We start from the raw sequence: 17,457 nt of genomic DNA on the forward strand, positions 1-17,457 counted from the left end.
AAAAGAGGACACGACTAGAAATCAGTGGTTAAGTTGTATTTACAACACTGTTTCAGAACACTTCAACCCAAATATCCAGATGTGTGCAGCATATTTTATGGAGGACTGTTTCCTGATCCTGGGAGAGTAGACTACAATGCCGGCTGTTCTGACTCACAGACTGTAAGTACGTTTTTTATATTTAAGAATTTGCCACTGATGATTTACACACGAGTTTTGAGCAGTGTAGAGTAGGGCTTGTTGTTTGTCATTTCTCCGATCACAAATGCAGACATGGTTTTATGTTTACGCGGCACGATGCAATGCGTAAAAAGACAGTATAAGTCATTATAATCTGTAATTATGTCCCCACTGGATGCAACAAATGCCTCGTTTATAATGGGTTTTAATGTTTTTGTCTCGTCGCTCCGGCCTGACAGGGCATCACAGTATGGTAAGGGGCGTAACATTTCCGTCACACGCTTGAGGTATTCGACCAAACACAATGCAGTGGATAGCTGGCCAATCAGAGCATACCTCGCTTTTCAGGCCGATGAGCTTTGTAAATATCTACGTGTTTCAAAAAGGCGGGGCATAGAGGAGAAACAATAATGTACAGTATGTGGAAAAGAATGTGTTTTTTTAACCTTAAACCGCATAAACATTTCATTTAACCAAATACACAAAATAATGTTCTTTTTAGCAACATCATATGACCCCTTTAAACCACTTTGAACTGTATGTGACACAGTACTTTTTCAAGGGAAAGTGTCCCTGTCCTGGCTCACTGCTTTACGCGTCCCATATATAACCAATGACCACTACTTCACTTAAGACAGGCTTTTACTGTGATGCTTTATTTTGAATTATTTTGTTTCTGCTGATTACGTTCTTTTGTGAATATTTAGACCAGAAAAGAGTGGAAAACTGTATTAAAAACTTCAGTTTGCCAACAATATAAAAGCTTGACTTGTGAAAGTGAATAAAGAAATATTTACTATCTTACAATATTTAAGCTTAATAATAATAATATTGTTAAATTCACTGAACATTAGTACAATATTTCTCATTTTGTAAATTAGGATATTTACAGTGGGGAAAAAAAGTATTTAGTCAGCCACCAATTGTGCAAGTTCTCCCACTTAAAAAGATGAGAGAGGCCTGTAATTTTCATCATAGGTATACCTCAACTATGAGAGACAAAATGAGAAAAAAAAATCCAGAAAATCACATTGTAGGATTTTTAAAGAATTTATTTGCAAATTATGGTGGAAAATAAGTATTGGGTCAATAACAAAATTTAATCTCAATACTTTGTTATATACCCTTTGGTGGCAATGACAGAGGTCAAACGTTTTCTGTAAGTCTTCACAACTACTTAAGTACAAATGCTGTTAGTATAAAAAAATTCAAATACATAATTTAACTATTGTACTGTAAAATAAAAATATAGCTTATTATTATTTAACAATATAAAATTCTTATTACTTACAGTAATATGTGCATCTTATTTTTGGTTAATAATAATAATAATATAATTTAAAAATGTATTGTTCCCATTTATAATTTTATTATTATGGATAGAATTATCATTGATAGTTTTATTAGTAGTAATAGTAGTAGTACTTGTAGTTGCAGCTGTTGTTACACATTGATATTGACTGGGTTCCAAAAAGATAGTGTGCATGTTAAGTGAACTGAAAGACTCTAAAGACAAAGTGGAATAAAGAGATTTGAGTCAGCCTTAAAGCTTAGATGCAATGTGTGTGTGTGTGTTAACAACCATACTGTCTTTAAAAAAAGTTTTTAAAAAATTTTAAAAAAGGATTTGAGACTGCTTTCTGTCTTGTGTCAAACAAATGCATTGCATTAAGGATCAGGTATTTGTTGGAAAAGACCAGCTGCCAACTGTCCAGTCAGATGTTTCCTCTGCAGGTGCAGTTCAAGATCGGCTAGTCAAATAAACCTGGTTTATGTTTGGAATCCATGAGACAGAAATCTAATTGGAAACTCCAGGGGAAGAAACGATGCTGTTACATTAGCCTCATTCCCAATAGGTTATCAAAATACTCAACATGTATAGAAACATGCAGTGTGCATTATGGGTGGTGCAGATGGCAGCAACACTGCTCTCTCTGTTTCAGACAGTTGAGGAGAGGACTCGCGCCACAGCACGTCATTCAGGAGTTTCCCCCACCCCCGACATCTCCCTTTTGCCTCCAAACACTCCATTGTTCAGGGAATTTCTTCAGAGGAGAGAACTTTGCCTAGTTCTGGCACAGCAACACCAATGATTTCAAATTTCCAACTTGTAATAATTTGACCTACCTTGTCACTATCAAACACTTTAGGGTTTTTTCAGCATCTGCATTGAAATGTTGAGTTTCAATGCAAGCATTACGAACCAAATCTATGATAAAAAAAACCTCTTTAACATTTACAATTCTTCATGTGATGGAATTTGCCCTGTTTATACATTCCTCCGAGGTCATAAAAACCCCAGGCTCTTGTGTAGGCCGGAGACTGGCGTTCAGTGTCACAAGGCTGATCATGATTTCTGCCAATCCCATTATTAAATTTTATCCCGGTTATTGTAGAAATTAGCCAACTGGATTTGTTTTGGGGGTCTCAAAAGTCTCACAACAATGCAAATCCATTTTACAGCTCTCTGAAGTCTTGCAAAGGAGACTACGTTAGACATGAAGGTTAATAGGTTTGTGATCTGATCAAGGAGCCTCACATTTGATGGTAATGAAAGCCGGCCCTGCTGGACAAACCTGAAGTCACAGCATCCACACAGTGAAGCTCAGCCAAACGAACCCACATCATGGTTTAAAGTCCATGTGCCAGGCAACTTGCCTTTATGGGAAAGGAAAAATCTCCTCTGGAAAAGTCTGGCCTACAGCCATTATATGAAAATGAGGCCCTGAACGGCCGAACAATGCCATTCTTTCAGAGGGAAATCAGACAGGCCTTGGGAACGTCAGCCTAACTATGCTTTGAGGCAACTTTGGCAGAAAGACAGGCACGGACCAATTGTACACGTTCCTTCTCATTCTTTCTGCCAACCATACAGCATCATTATCACCAATGGTTACCTCAGACTATTCATACTAAACTATACTGGCTTCCTAAAACCACAGGGGTGAAAAGTAGCTCCAGTCTCTAATGAGGGAACAGACGTAGATGGTGAAATTTCTCCTTGAGGTGTATTTATTGCTCAAGTATCTTTGCTCAATCTGCCAATAGTTCCTTTAACTAAATAGAAAACTACTTCACCTTGAGTTTTCAGTAGACTAGCATTGAGTTAAGGTCTGTTCACACCAAGAAGGATAACTATAAAGATAATTATAACAATAACTATCCTAGTGTCCACACCAATGGACAATTAAAAGCACACACTGCAATAATGTTGTCGCTGCTCAAGCTCTTTATTAAGATCATGTCGATTCTGATTGGCTGCCAAGGTTTTTATCATTCATCGCCTAGAAAAAAATAATTCTGAAAGTGATTCCAATGGCCCTGATAAATGTTCATGTACTCATATTGAGGAGGCAGAGGCTGAAAACAAAACTTGGTTCACTTGGTGTGAACGGGACTTTAGCATTGAAAACAGCCACATAAAGTGATTTTATGCACAAGAACAATTAAAACCTTTGTTTGTCCACTTTACCATATTTATTTGATTAAATATGAAAGATATTGGCCTGTCACAAATTGGCAAGCAACCACTGGGAGGGTAACTTGATTTATTCATATTTGACATTTTTATGCCTCAAGTGCCCTGTTGCTCAACAAAAAAACAAGATGCCAAGTTCAAAGCCATTTTCAAAAGCCATTAAAGTAGTAATACCAAACTAAAGCCACACGATGAGGAACTTATACTCAAAAGTCCCATAGGAGCAAAAGGTCACTGGTCAGATAGTTATAAATGAAGATTTCCGAGTCAGGAAGGACAGGAACTCTATAGAGATATTTTAATAAATAAAAAGTTGAAAAGATGAAACAGTCCGTCTATCTTTCAGCAGCAATGAGAACAAAGTAGCCTGACACTGCCAAAGAGAGCAGGAGAGAGAGAGAAACCTCATCCAACCATCTGGATGTGCACTATGCAGAAGTCCAGGAGGCAGTAAAATTCATTCCAAGTCCCTGACCGACGTGCGACTGCCACGTAGCTGTTAATGCAGGAGGACAGAGAAGAGGGAAGAGGCTGTCTTATTTCTGCAGAAACACTTTCCCACAGAGCAACACAAGCACATCTGCCTGTCTGCCTACACAGCACACTGTTACTCAATCTCACAGTTTTTATGTAATTTAACAATGTGATAATGATCACTTGGAAAGGTTCATAATAATAGAATATACTTATGGGCGTCAGACATTTTCACAAGTCTTTGAGGTGGTCTCCAAGCCTCAACTCCTTGGGTAATAATAATTTTTTTTATTCACTTCTATACTTTAAGTTAGTCAAAGATCAATTCATTTTGTTATTCACAAATCAAATCAAGTCACAAGGTAATTATTTACAGCGTTGTTATTGTCAACTAAAAACTAAATAACTATAAAATATAGCCGAAATAGAATAAAATGAATGAAATAAAATGAAACACTTCATCTAATATTTAAATTATATATGTTGCCTTGGCAGCTAACTGAAGTAAGGTGAAGCACTAAAATTACTCAAATAAAATAGAGCTAAATAGAAATAGCTATTAAAAAACTAAACAAAAATGACAAAAGCACATAACAAAATTACTAAAACTTGAAATAAACTGAAAATATAAAAATCAAAGATAATTCAAAATATCAACAAGTACTATAAAAGTAAATTAATTGAGACTTAAAGATAGTTCAGCCAAACAAACAAAAAACAACCCTTTATTTTAAGGACACCTTCAAATCAATATAAAAAGTGAATATATATATATATACCAAGAAAAAAAGCATGGACAAAAAAAAAAGTCTTAAAAATATTATTTTTAAATATGCCAGAAATGTAATTTGTTTTGGTTAACTATCCCTCTATGTCTGACGTTTCAAACTCAAATTTCCATTTCTAAAGTAAATAAAAGTTGCTCTGAAGAAATAACCTCTTATAACCAGATTTAAAGTAAAGAATGCTTTTTGGTGTGTGACATTACAGAATTAATTTCTACAATGGCTCTTGTAGTGGGACGGTCTAGACTTGTTGGTGACTCAGTCTGTCCACAAACAGGAAAAAACAGTAATGTCTAAAATACCTCCACTATGCACCTCGCTACTAAGAGTGTAAACAGCCAGGTCACCACACAGCTCACAGATCTCAGCTCTCCTGAGCTTTTTTTTTTTTTTGGCACACTGAACTTGTGTTTAGACCAAGCTGAGAGGAAGCAGCCTAACTCCCACAAACACATGAAAATGACTCACTCCATACCCATGGCTGTGCTTCAAGATTTTCCTTCTCTTTTCCTTTTTTTAAGCTTAGAAAAAGAGTTCAGTCTGAGGGAGATCAGTACATGAATCCACAGCAGTCAGTACATTCACATGTGCAGTTATAATGGAGCAAAAGTGGGATTTTACAAAGTCAGACTATAGTCTACATCTGTCCAAGTATACAACCAACTGCATTACTGAATATTTTAAAAAAAATATTAAATATATGCCGTGCATCATCTCTGTCTTACACCAAAATTGGATAACGTTGAGACCAATTCCCTAAAACATCCTAGACACAACTGAGCTACAAGTGAATTATCTAGGTCTGTTATTCTAAACTATAACATAACATTATTTATATAGAAAGGTTTAGTTTGATGAAAATTCTAAGGCAAGAAATGGCTTTCTACTGAGCTGTCCTAAGGAGCTGCACGCAAAAATTAAATGCGATCAGTTGAGTTTGTTCCGCATACAAACAACTCTTATGAACCAGTGCTCTTAAGGGAAGCAAAAACAATCAGCAGGATGAATGTAGCAGGATTCCCAAAATGAACGACTCATAAAATGGCTCTTTAAAAGAATAATTCATAAAGACGAGTTACTGGTTTGAATAGGGCTGCACGATTAATCGAATGCGATTGTCATGCGCATTTTGATAGTAATGCCGGTTCTGTAATCAGCAGGAAATCATCATCACGTGTTTTCAGATGGAGCAGCATTTACTACACAAATCCGTAGTTCACTGACAAGTTCGCAAAATATCACAGACAATTTTATTGCGCGATTCTGAAATCGAAGAAATCGTTCACGATAATGACAGCTGTTTGCATAGCTTCTCAGTGAACTACGGCTCTGTGAAGTAAATGCTGCTCCATCTGAAAGCATGTGAAAATACCACATTTAATAATATATTTTTACTCCAAACTCACTTCATAATGTCAGTCGAGTGTTTGAAATAAATCCTTCTGTGAGATGATGTGGCTTCATACACAGAATAAGGCACGTAACATATTTCATAGTATTTAAGCAGTGATAAAGGCATTGCATTATAAATATACTTTATTTTAATGAAAATTTTAATAACAAGAACTCAGATAAACCGTATATTGCCATAGTCGTGTGTTTATTAGTCATGTTGAATCAATGAAAGCAGTTGAATCTTCTGTTTATTCAGCTGCAGCGATAGGCATTTTCTGGGTTTCTTCTGCGAGGCGTATTTGGAGTTTTAGCGCGAGAGCACCCTCTGGCCTTTGGGTGGAGATTTACTGCTGATCACAGAACCGTGCTTCACTGAAAGATACGCATGACAATCGCAGCTTCTGTCGAATCGCGATCTCGATTCCATTTCGATTTATTGTGCAGCCCTAGGTTTGAATCAGTCTGATTCAAATATAATTTATAGTCTTAGCTGAGAGAGAATTTGTTTTATATGTTAGCAAAATGGACACTATAAGTTAAATCTACCCAAATGAAGTAACTGAATCAAAGTTGTAATCGAATCAAAAGATTGTGATTTAGAATCTGAACAAATCAGGAATTCCCAGCCATAGCAAATGTATTAAGGGAGAAGTGCTTCTTCAAAGGTTGGGATTGCACTCACACAGGTGCCATTTTTAAGCCATTAGCTCTTTTCTCAAGAAAACCCATTCATCCTTCTCTTCCCAATACAAACCACAAAAATAAAAACTCTGAGAATCAAATATTTTTCAAAATAGGATACGTGCTTGCTAAGTATTTTCAAGACACCAACTACAAATGTCCCCACACAATCTCCCCTACAAGTTTGCATTGCAGCAAAAATGCGGAAGTGGTCACTTTCGTCCACATTTGGATGGACATTTTATGGTCCTGGAATGCTGAATGAGTCAACACTTTGGAACGGTCGAATCTTATGCCCAGGCCAACATTCAGGGCTCCCCCAGCCCCCAGCCGAACGGGGCGTGACCATGAATTCAGTCGGAGGAAGACACAGGGAATGGGGTGGGGGGTGTTGAAATTGGGGGACAGATTTTGCTCATTTGTCCCACATGGCTAAACACGCTCAAAGAGGGCAGCTCAGTTTAAACAAACATAACCACTTCCTCCTCGCTGCACACAAAGCCTTTAAACAGAAACCTGTCCATCACTCCTCACCAGGTCATTTGGGGGAAAGAACAGCTAGCCGCCAAAACACAGCCTTCCCTGTGTGGCTCAGCATCTGCAGACACTCTAAAAAAACTCAAACATGGCCCTGCTCCTCAACTTCACCTTCACCTCACACACCTAAAATACCATTACAGCAGACTCAGCTTCCATACAAGGAATATATCTGGTCATTTGCTTGCGGACAAGATCTTAGACAAGTGTCAGTCACTGAGAGAAAGGTACAGGCATTAACTGAGCTTCCTAGTTCTTTGTAAACATACCATACTAAATTAGGGATGCATATATCTGTACCACATCAGTTATCAGTAACAGTTTAGATTAGGGACCACATATTCACTATTAACTAAGACTTTTCCCCTCAATAAACTCCTAATTTGCTGCTTATTGACAGTAAGTAAAGTAGTTGTTTTAATAGTTAAGTTTAGGTATGGGATAGGATTAAAGGATCTAGAATATGGTCATATAGACAAGGCATTAATATGTGCTTTATAAGTACTAAGAAGCAGCTAATATGCTAGTTATATGCATGCTTTTCAATATTCATTGGTGGATGTTAAATTCACTTTTAAAAAGAACTACATTTTAAAAATAAAATGTAATAAATGATATTATGTACAAACAGTTTACTATATTTTTTTAAGTAAAAACAAAAATCACCTATGGTTTTATATCAATGTGTAATATAATATTATAAGTAATATAATAAGTGTTATATATTTATGTGAAATACATATTTTACCGATTTTTAGATTTACTATACTTCACCTTTTAATTTTTATATCATTCATTTTGTACAATCTTCTAAATACATCAAATGTAATATCCACCAATAAATGCAGCATTTAAAACTCATTTGTTCATTCATTTTAGTGCTTTATATTTAATTTCGACTATACATAACTTTAACATCAGGCGTTTATTGGCTATCATCTGTAAGTGCGAGAAACAGGAACAGAAAAATAAATTATAGGCAAATTATTTATTGTAATAAAAAAACTGGCAGTCCCCAACAGGAATGTTAAGGAGCAGGCGTTTCACCCCTTGTTGACTCTGGAATGCTGTAGAAAGCGAAAATTCAACATTGACACATTCCTTCAGTGCCACCTGGGATGCCACTGGCCTCGCAGCAATGGCTGCCATTCCCACGACCTCTCTGCTTACTTTATTTTGGTAACTTCACACATCCAAAACATGGCTATCGAACAAAGAGAGATCAGCGGTACTAATCCAAAAGAATAATATGAATTAGCTGGAAAAATTCACCGGGCTGAAACAGATCTGGGCAGTAAGAATGGATAGCCCCCGTCCACCCCTCCTCACTCTCAGAGGTCAAAGGGGGAAATTCCTCATCTTCCATCAGGCCTCCAGATTTCACACACTATAAGGGGGAGTGCTTGGATGGGTTAACAAGACCCGGTGAGATGGAGGGATTGTGGGAGGTGTTGGTCGAATGTCCTGCTGGTAGGGGGGTGGCATAAGAAAACAGGAAGTCTGGGACTACAAATATATGCACAGTGGTACTGCTGACATGTGTTTGCACAGAGCAGCTTGAGATGGGATCAGCCACAGCGTAACGTACTGCAGACCCTTAGAAGGTATTGTGCAAAAGTGGCAATAAATGCATTTCATTGCACATGCATGCTGGCTAAAAGCGTCATTAATGAGCTGCTGCCGCATCTGAAGTTTCCATCGTCCAGCTAACAACGGCCATCTCTGCACTCTGAATGCTAATGCAAGCACGAACATACACCAGAGGCCACCTGACCAAACACTGAGTGTTTTTCCGCTCTGCTTTTAGCTAAATGTGCAAGCCTGGCCATTTGAATAATGCATTGGCATGACGGAGTGGATGCATGTCAGAAATCAGTGTCATGGAGTGAGCTGCAGCATCTGACCCTCTCCACCAACTGAAAAACAAGAGATAAACCAAGCTGTGTTCTTGCATTGTGAAACATTTCAAAGTAGAGCAATGGAACACAACAGTCTCCATATGTTTTTATAACTCAAAAATTTTATAATATCTGACTGCCTGAAAACAGTGTATAAAATGTATTTTAGCTTATAGAACATTTTTTTCATATTCACAAAATGAATCTAGACTATAGTAATTGGCTTCATTTTCTCAAACTCATGTCATTTCAAATCTGTATGACTTTCATTTGTGGAACACAAAGAGGGATGTTTTAAAGAATGTTTGAACTATTTTATCTCAAAGAATTACTGTCAATAAAGATGCAGTCACATTAGTGATTTTTCAGTGAAAATCATGAACAAAAAAGCTTGATTGTCTATTGTTAATAGCTTAGCAATGTAAAAACAGCTCACACAGAAGTAACTTTTTTAAACCAAGCAGCTTTCTGTTGGTCAGTGTAGAGAATTCACATGAGCAACTTGAAAATGGGTGAAATCTGCATGGGGAACTTTTTCTTCCTCGTGTGAATCTCCTGATTGCACAGATTCCTATTGGAATGACTGGATTCCGTCTGCATAATTTCACCAAGCAACTGTAAATTTGATGCACCTTAAGGGTCCAAAACACTTTTAAACATTGTATAAATTCATACAGCCTTGGAACAACTTTGGAGTGAGTAAATAATGACACAACGTTCTCTTTTAGGTAAACAATAACTTTAAACATGTTAAGCTAAAGATATCTAAAATCCACATCAACTAGTCAATTCTTTTCAACTCTGGTTGGTTGTTGCAAGAGATGCGAAACAAAGCAATCTAAATAAGAAGGTATGTTATGACATCCAGCAGCTCGTCTCTTACAATGCTGGCTGAAGTGACGGGTGTACAGTTAGGTGGAGAGGCAACTCTAGAGAAAACGGTGGGAAATGGAGTTGAAAGGCCTCTTTTATCTTCATCTAATCAACTGTCAACAAACATAGCAGCACTGTGTCAAACAAACATGCAACGAGAAGATGCTAAGAGTGCAAACGAGACATGCATAAAAACAATAGCACAATGATTAATGTTATGCAGAACCCTGCTTTTAGCTCCACTGAATGACTCTATATGTGGCCGTGGTTGGCTGATTCAAGATGAGCAGCAGGATCCTGATTCATGGAGCAGCTGACGGCCACATCATCAGCGCATGCATATTTCCCAAGCGCTAATGGTTAAAGCACAGATACAAACTTGTTCTGTCTTGCTTAACAGTTATAGAGACGCTGGCTTTCTCCGCCTAATGAGGTCAAGGGAAAATAGCGCACTTGAAAGTCTAATGATAAGATCATGTGACTTTGCTGACCAAAACCATCACTGTTTTTCTACTCATCTTTTTTCCAAAACATACAGCAGATGAAGGACATTGAGTTCACTGGATGCTATGACAAAGTATAAAATAGGGAGAGTCATTCCTAGAAGAACTCTCTGAACCTGCACAAGATGGAGCAAATCGAATTTTACAACGTCTACTGACCAATAAGTGTGACTAAGAGATGTGAAGTTGTTTCAAAGGGCACCGGTCAGAGAAAATCAGGAAACGTCTTCAAGAAGGTGGACTCTCCGCTGCAATTAGGAACAATCACAACAGATTTTATCACGCTGCACTGCATAACATCAGCACACATCAAAGCACAGAGCTGCTCCCAGGATAATGGGGAACTGTAGGGGGGGAGGGTATGAGTGCACGTGCAGTATTTGAGGTGCCCCTGGGGAAACAGACCTCTAGTTCACCAGGTACAACCCCATGACCTCAAAGGAAGAGCACATTCCTGCAGCTTTGCCCAATCAGGAAGTTTAACTCCCCATGCCAGCTCTCTCAGCGCAGCACCTAGACTGATGAAACAATGGCTGTCGAAGCCGATCCATCAGATATTGGCTAAAAAAATAATACAGATATTTTGTTTTGAAAGTGTCTCAGATATATGCTGGTTGTGGGCTGGATGCTAATTTTTTGCACATTTTCCTAGTTAGTGCATACATTTGAACAATGATTCTCAGCTTTTTTGACTCCAAAGTCCTCAATGTATATGTAACATTCAACAGCCAATCTTTGGGCACATGGACATGGTTTCTTGAAGGGTTTCTTTTGCAAAAAAAAAAGGCTATTTACAAAATAGATTAATATTAAAATTGATGTAACTTTAAATGGTTATATATATTGCAGAGACTGAGACACAACATTAGCACAGCTATGGAGGCAATATAGGTTTCCACAGTGGTTGTAGAGTGTTGCCATGGGGAACAGGCATTATTCAGAAATATGTGTGTTGAATGCTGCGACTGACCAATCAGAAACAAGCATTCCAGAGCATTGCATAATGCAAGCAGAAAATGCTGCAACCCAACTTTTTATTTAAAGATTTGATTTATGGCTTTTACAGAAAGAAAAAAAATTCACTGGTCTTTTTTGACAATATTGAAACAAATTTCAGCTTTGTGTGCAATTGAAAAAAATGGCTCACAAGTATAAAGAAATAAAATGCAGGATTGCAGTAACAGGACCTAAAGCAAGCAGGTCAGAACAAATTATAACTCCATGGGGAAGAATTGGGAAAATTCCCCTACGCTGAAAAAAAGAAAAGAAAAACTGAGAAATGACATGCATTTAGAATATTGTACCAGTATTTAATTGTTTTATATAGCTTATTTTAAAACATCTTATGGCATCCTCGGACGTTCACCTATTGGCCCCAGTCCCTGGTTGAGAAAGTTTGTAGACATAAGACGATAAGGAGCTGAGGAATGCAAAATCTTATTTTTCTGCATCTATTTTTTAATAAAACATTGATTCTTTTTTACTGCCCCAGTGCAATAATTTACATTTTTAGAAAAAGTTATGAAATCCCTGACTCAGCTGGAGAACTTAGACCTGATGTCATTTTCTGCAGATCACATTTCTCCTCTCACAGATCCTGTGCTTCTTTCTCTCCAATAAGACCTCTGGATCCAGGAAAGAGCACAACTCGTATGGCACAAACCATCTTAAAGCGTTATTTCGGTGAGCAACAACATCATCCAAGAGATTAAAAGCGACCTTTAAAAGTTTTTTTCCAGAGATGCTAATTGCGCTTTAATTCCCAGCACGAAGGAGCAATCAGTGCTTTCTGACATTTGGGAAAACGATGCACGGCGTTGCATTAAACCAAACCAAAACAATAACAAGAAAGAAAAACAAACAAGTATCAAGTCGAGATACTTTCTGCACAATATATTACAGAACAATGACAGCAGCACATAATGTTTTCCTCCATAAAAAGATACAGCTGTAGAAGAATAGGCTGTCTGGAATACTAGGGCATGATGGAGTTGACCACCTTCACATCATCAATCCCAAAATCTTTGCCAAATATTATTCGACATCATTCCAGCAACTGTCTGTTTTGGAATATTATATTCGCCAAGGAAAGACACCAGGAAAAGACTCAGCATCCCAAATGAATTTCACGTAAACTATTTTTTACCAAGACTCATGGCTTTAACAAAATACTTTCTAATAAAGCTAAAGTGTAGCGTTTTTATAAAACGGTATCGTTCACGGAACAGAGCGCGCTACATGGAACATCACAGACTCCCCAAAATTCCAAAGTTGGAATTCAGCGACGCAGACGTCAAACTGTGTATTTTCTCGTAAACTGCGCCTGTCGTTAGAAAGTCGCACGACGAGTTTTGAGCATCTCTGGGCAAATAACGGTTTCTAAAAAGAATCCGTGCAAAATGAAGCGCAGCAATGAAGTTTTCCGTCTCTTCTCCTGGTTGGCCAACTAACCCCGACTCCCGGCGTCACCGCCATCCAGACACAAAAATGCACGCAACTTTCCGTTAGGAACATATTTCATCGTTTAATTGGGGAAAAGCACACAAACGCGATCTGTGGCAAAAGATAGCGCTTAAAAGCGATAAGAAATACTCACCTTGCTGCAATAAAATGATCTTGAAAGAAACTCCAGAGCGCCACTTTCACCCCAGACACAACTTCGGCTATCCCTGCTCCAGTCTGCTCCAGCAGCGCTCAGTCAGGGGGAGATTCCGCGGCCATGTCAATGTCCCACAGCACATGTGAGCTTGATCCTGCCCCTTTTACCGTAAGCGACCATATAAACGAACTTCCCAGAAGAGCCGAAGAGAACAATTCAAAAGATACCACCACCAGACACAACTTTTACTATACACCACAACAGCAGTAATAAACTCACTTTTACAAAGATTTATTCATGCTGGTTCAATGATTCTAATCAGATTAAAGGTTGTTTTTATGGATTTTTACAAGATTGTATAGCCTACTACTGATTATCAGATAATGGCAAAAAAAAGGTTCATTTTCTGTTTTTAATACAACTAGTGATTTTAAAAAAAAATTATAGAAACACTTCATGTAGCCTAAGACTATTTTTTAGTTGTGTGAGATTGTTACTGATTATTTATGTATCTATGTATTTATTTATTGTAATTTGTAAACAGAAATAATCTGTCCCACACTGAGTATCCTTGGTTTTTGCTGTCTCCTGTGGTTTGATGTTTGGTAACACTTTACAGTAAGGATCCATTTATTAATATTAGTTAACTATTTATATAATTTGTTAACATTGAACAATTAAACATATTTTACTTCTTAATCTTAGTTCGTGTTAATTTACTAAAACTTTATTCAAATCAAAAGTTCTGTCTGTTAATATTATTTAATGGACCTGAGCTAACATGAAGTAACAATGAACAGTTGTATTTTTATTAACTAACGTTAACAAATATTAACCTAATAAACACTGTAAAAAATTATTTGCTCTTTGTTAGTTAATGTCAGTTAATGCATTAACTAAAGTGTTACTACTGTTTTTATAATGGTCAAGCTGGTACTGACAACACGATCCAAAACACATTAAGACAGAGATTCCCCCCAATATTCAGATACAGTAGATGATCAAAATGTTTACCAATGATTGAGTCTTTACATTTTACCTTTAGACTCCCTAAACTGTTTCAACCTTGCAGTTCTCCTGGATGCCATTATATTATGGGACACTGTTTGCTGCACCATCCTGAGTTGGGATGGTTTTGCAGGTTTGCAGGCTTCTCTGCATGCTTGCAAGTCTGTCATCAAGACAAATTTAGAAAATTAGATGGATCATTAAACTGTCATTCAAGTATGCAAGCTATTATAAGTCCACTGCATGTCCGTGACTCATGGCATAGTCATGTAGGTAGGTATGTAGGTTTCAAAATCTCAAAATCAGAGGAGCACAGCTGAACAAACTCAATGCCCCTTGTCCTACATTTTCACGTCACTGACAGTGACAGTGGCAGGCAGGTCACACGATGCAAATGTGTCTGCTGCCACCAGCAGGACAGTTGAAGGAAGGGCAGGAGAGTGCTGAGGAACACAGCTACTGCTAATGTAGCATGTTTAGAGCTGCTTTTTATTAATTGAATTACATTTACTGACCCAAAACATTTAAACAGTATTGGTTTAAAAAGTGTCAGAGGTTCAGAGGTGGACAAAGTACACAACTCCATTGCTTGAGTGAAAGTGCCGATATTACATTACAAGTGAAAGTTGTAAAGACAGAAGTACTTCCTTTTAAAAGTACTTAAGTACCAAAATAAAATTTATTTTTCTATGTCAATGCGCTGTTTTATTATTGTTGTATGTAATACTTGCAATATCTGAAGCAACTTACTGAATACACTGACTAGCTTGTAGTATCTTTGGAGTAAAGAGCTTTTAGAATGTTAAAAACCTATAGAAATGAAACAAGTGAGTTGACCAAAATATGTGTTATTTAGCACCCCTACCCACCCTCACAAAAGCAGGATAGTAGTGATCTCACACAGCAGTGTGTGCACAGGTGTAGCCATTCATCCACATTTGAACCGAGTGATAGTGAAATTGCTGTAAATACAGACTGATAAGAGAAAACTAAATCAAACCTGCTTTAAAACCCAGCAACACAACTCTAGCTGTAAACTTTACAGCAACACTGCTTTAACAAAAAAGCTAAACAGCAAGATTTGTTTGACATCAACGCTCTCGCGGTATTTTGATGCCACACACAGAACGGTCTGTGCAGTGCTGCTTCAGTCAAACACCTATTGTGTTTTATTAGGAGATGCACAACAGTTCTTCTGTGGCTTTATAGGTAATATTTTCATTTTTCTAAATCAAACAATATTGTGTCTACTATATACCACAATATTAACTTCTTACTATTGAATTGCTGTAAATAAATATCACATTTGCAACTGGTCAGTGTTCACAAAATGCTGGGAAACCACTTCACATAACCCTGCTACAAAAGGGATTACTTATAGGCTGTCTAGAAAAAAATCACCACTGACTTTCAAAGCTGCTACATAGTAACAACTTTGTACTTTGAGGATCTTGATAGAAATGTAGTGGAGTGAAATTTGATCATTGTCTTTCAAATGTAGTGAAGTTAAATTCATAACTTTTCAGAAAAAATAATACTCAAGTAATGTACAGATACTCAAAAAGTGTACTTAAGTACAATAATCAAGTTAATGTACTTCAATACTGTCCACCTCTGCAGAGGTTTGGCTTCTCTTAAATGAATAGTTCACGCAAAAATGACAATTTTGTCATCATTTACTCACCCTCATCGTTCCAAACCTGTATGTAAGAAGCAAGCAGTTGTTGGTCCCCACTGACTTTAGTAGAGAAAGAAATATTATGGAAGTCAATGGGGACCATCAACTGTTTGATTACCAACATTCTTCAAAATATCTTCTTTTATGTTCAACATAAGAAAGAAACTCATACAGGTTTGGAACAACATGAGGGTGAGTAAATGATGACAAAATTTGGGTGAACTATTCCTTTAACATTAAAACAGTCACATCCAATGACATAATTTTAAATTATAATTTTTTTAGATTTCTTTATCAGTGAAATAACCTCACTACAAAATCCTTTGCATCAAGCCCAGGGCTTTCAAATGTCTGATAAGTGGAAAATGACTGGAGAGAGTGATTTCATACTATAGGCATTTTTAACTGACACTAGCCATCAGCTCCATGCATGGTATTTTTCTCGAAATGCGGTCTGTGTCTTATAAATCAACACTCATATTTAAGTTTAGCACTCATTTAAAGGATATTTCACCTAAAAAAAAAAAAAAAGCTGTTATCATTTACTAAACTCCATGTCATTCCAAACCTGACTGACTTCATCTGTGGATCATAAAGGATCATTAAACTTCAGAAAGGACACAAACACAACGACGTGTCATAAAAGTCCATGACTCTTCAGATTCTTCATAGGATTTTGCAGCTTTAATGAAACCTTATGTCTTTGTGTGAGAAACAAAATAAAGATATCTATGTAGTCACTTTTTTTTGTGACCTACTCTATTTTTTTAATATTAAAGTGATGGTTCATCCAAAAATGAAAATTCTGTCATTAATTACTCACCATCATGTTGTTCCAAATCCGTAAGATCTTTCTTCCTTTCCGGAACACAAATTAAGATATTTTTGATGAAATCCGAGAGCTTCCTGACCCTGCATAGACAGCAATGCAACTCAAGGCCCAGAAAGGCAGTAAGGACATTGTTAAAATAGTCCATGTGGCATCAGTGATTCAACCGTGAATTTATGAAGCGACGAGAATACTTTTTGTGCGCAAAGAAAACAAAAATAACAATTCAATTCAACAATTTCTTCTTTTTGCTGTCAGTCTACGCGCGTTTAGTGTTGCTTATGCAGCAAAAAAACTGTCAACATTTAATCTCTTAAGGGCCTATTTATACCCTTTATGAATATTTTCTCAATCTACCTCACAGAAGTGGTATAGGTTTTACCATATAAATGAATTGCTTTAAGCCTGAATGATAATTTTTTTTTTTTTAGCAAACAAGTCAGAATGAAAACAATGTAACTTCTCAATTCAACATCATCCAGCCCTCCCTCCCCCTCCCTCTTCAACCCTGCGGTCTCTTTACAATGGGGAGCACACTG

The 17,457-nt window shown here is 37.1% G+C and overlaps 1 protein-coding gene across 1 annotated transcript in view; it reads right to left on the reverse strand.

Moving 5' to 3' along the window:
• The window catches only part of LOC107584937 (fibronectin type III domain-containing protein 3B-like), a 158,460-nt gene extending 144,895 nt beyond the window's left edge, over nucleotides 1-13,565 (reverse strand). The window contains exon 1 of the mRNA XM_016271717.1: nucleotides 13,401-13,565. The gene's annotated coding sequence lies outside the window, so the exon portion shown is untranslated. The remainder of the gene's footprint in view (nucleotides 1-13,400) is intronic.
• Nucleotides 13,566-17,457: the final 3,892 nt, after the last annotated feature.

The sequence above is a fragment of the Sinocyclocheilus grahami genome, unplaced genomic scaffold, assembly GCF_001515645.1.
Source record: "Sinocyclocheilus grahami isolate Dianchi unplaced genomic scaffold, SAMN03320097.WGS_v1.1 scaffold5.1, whole genome shotgun sequence".
Classification (NCBI taxonomy): domain Eukaryota; kingdom Metazoa; phylum Chordata; class Actinopteri; order Cypriniformes; family Cyprinidae; genus Sinocyclocheilus; species Sinocyclocheilus grahami.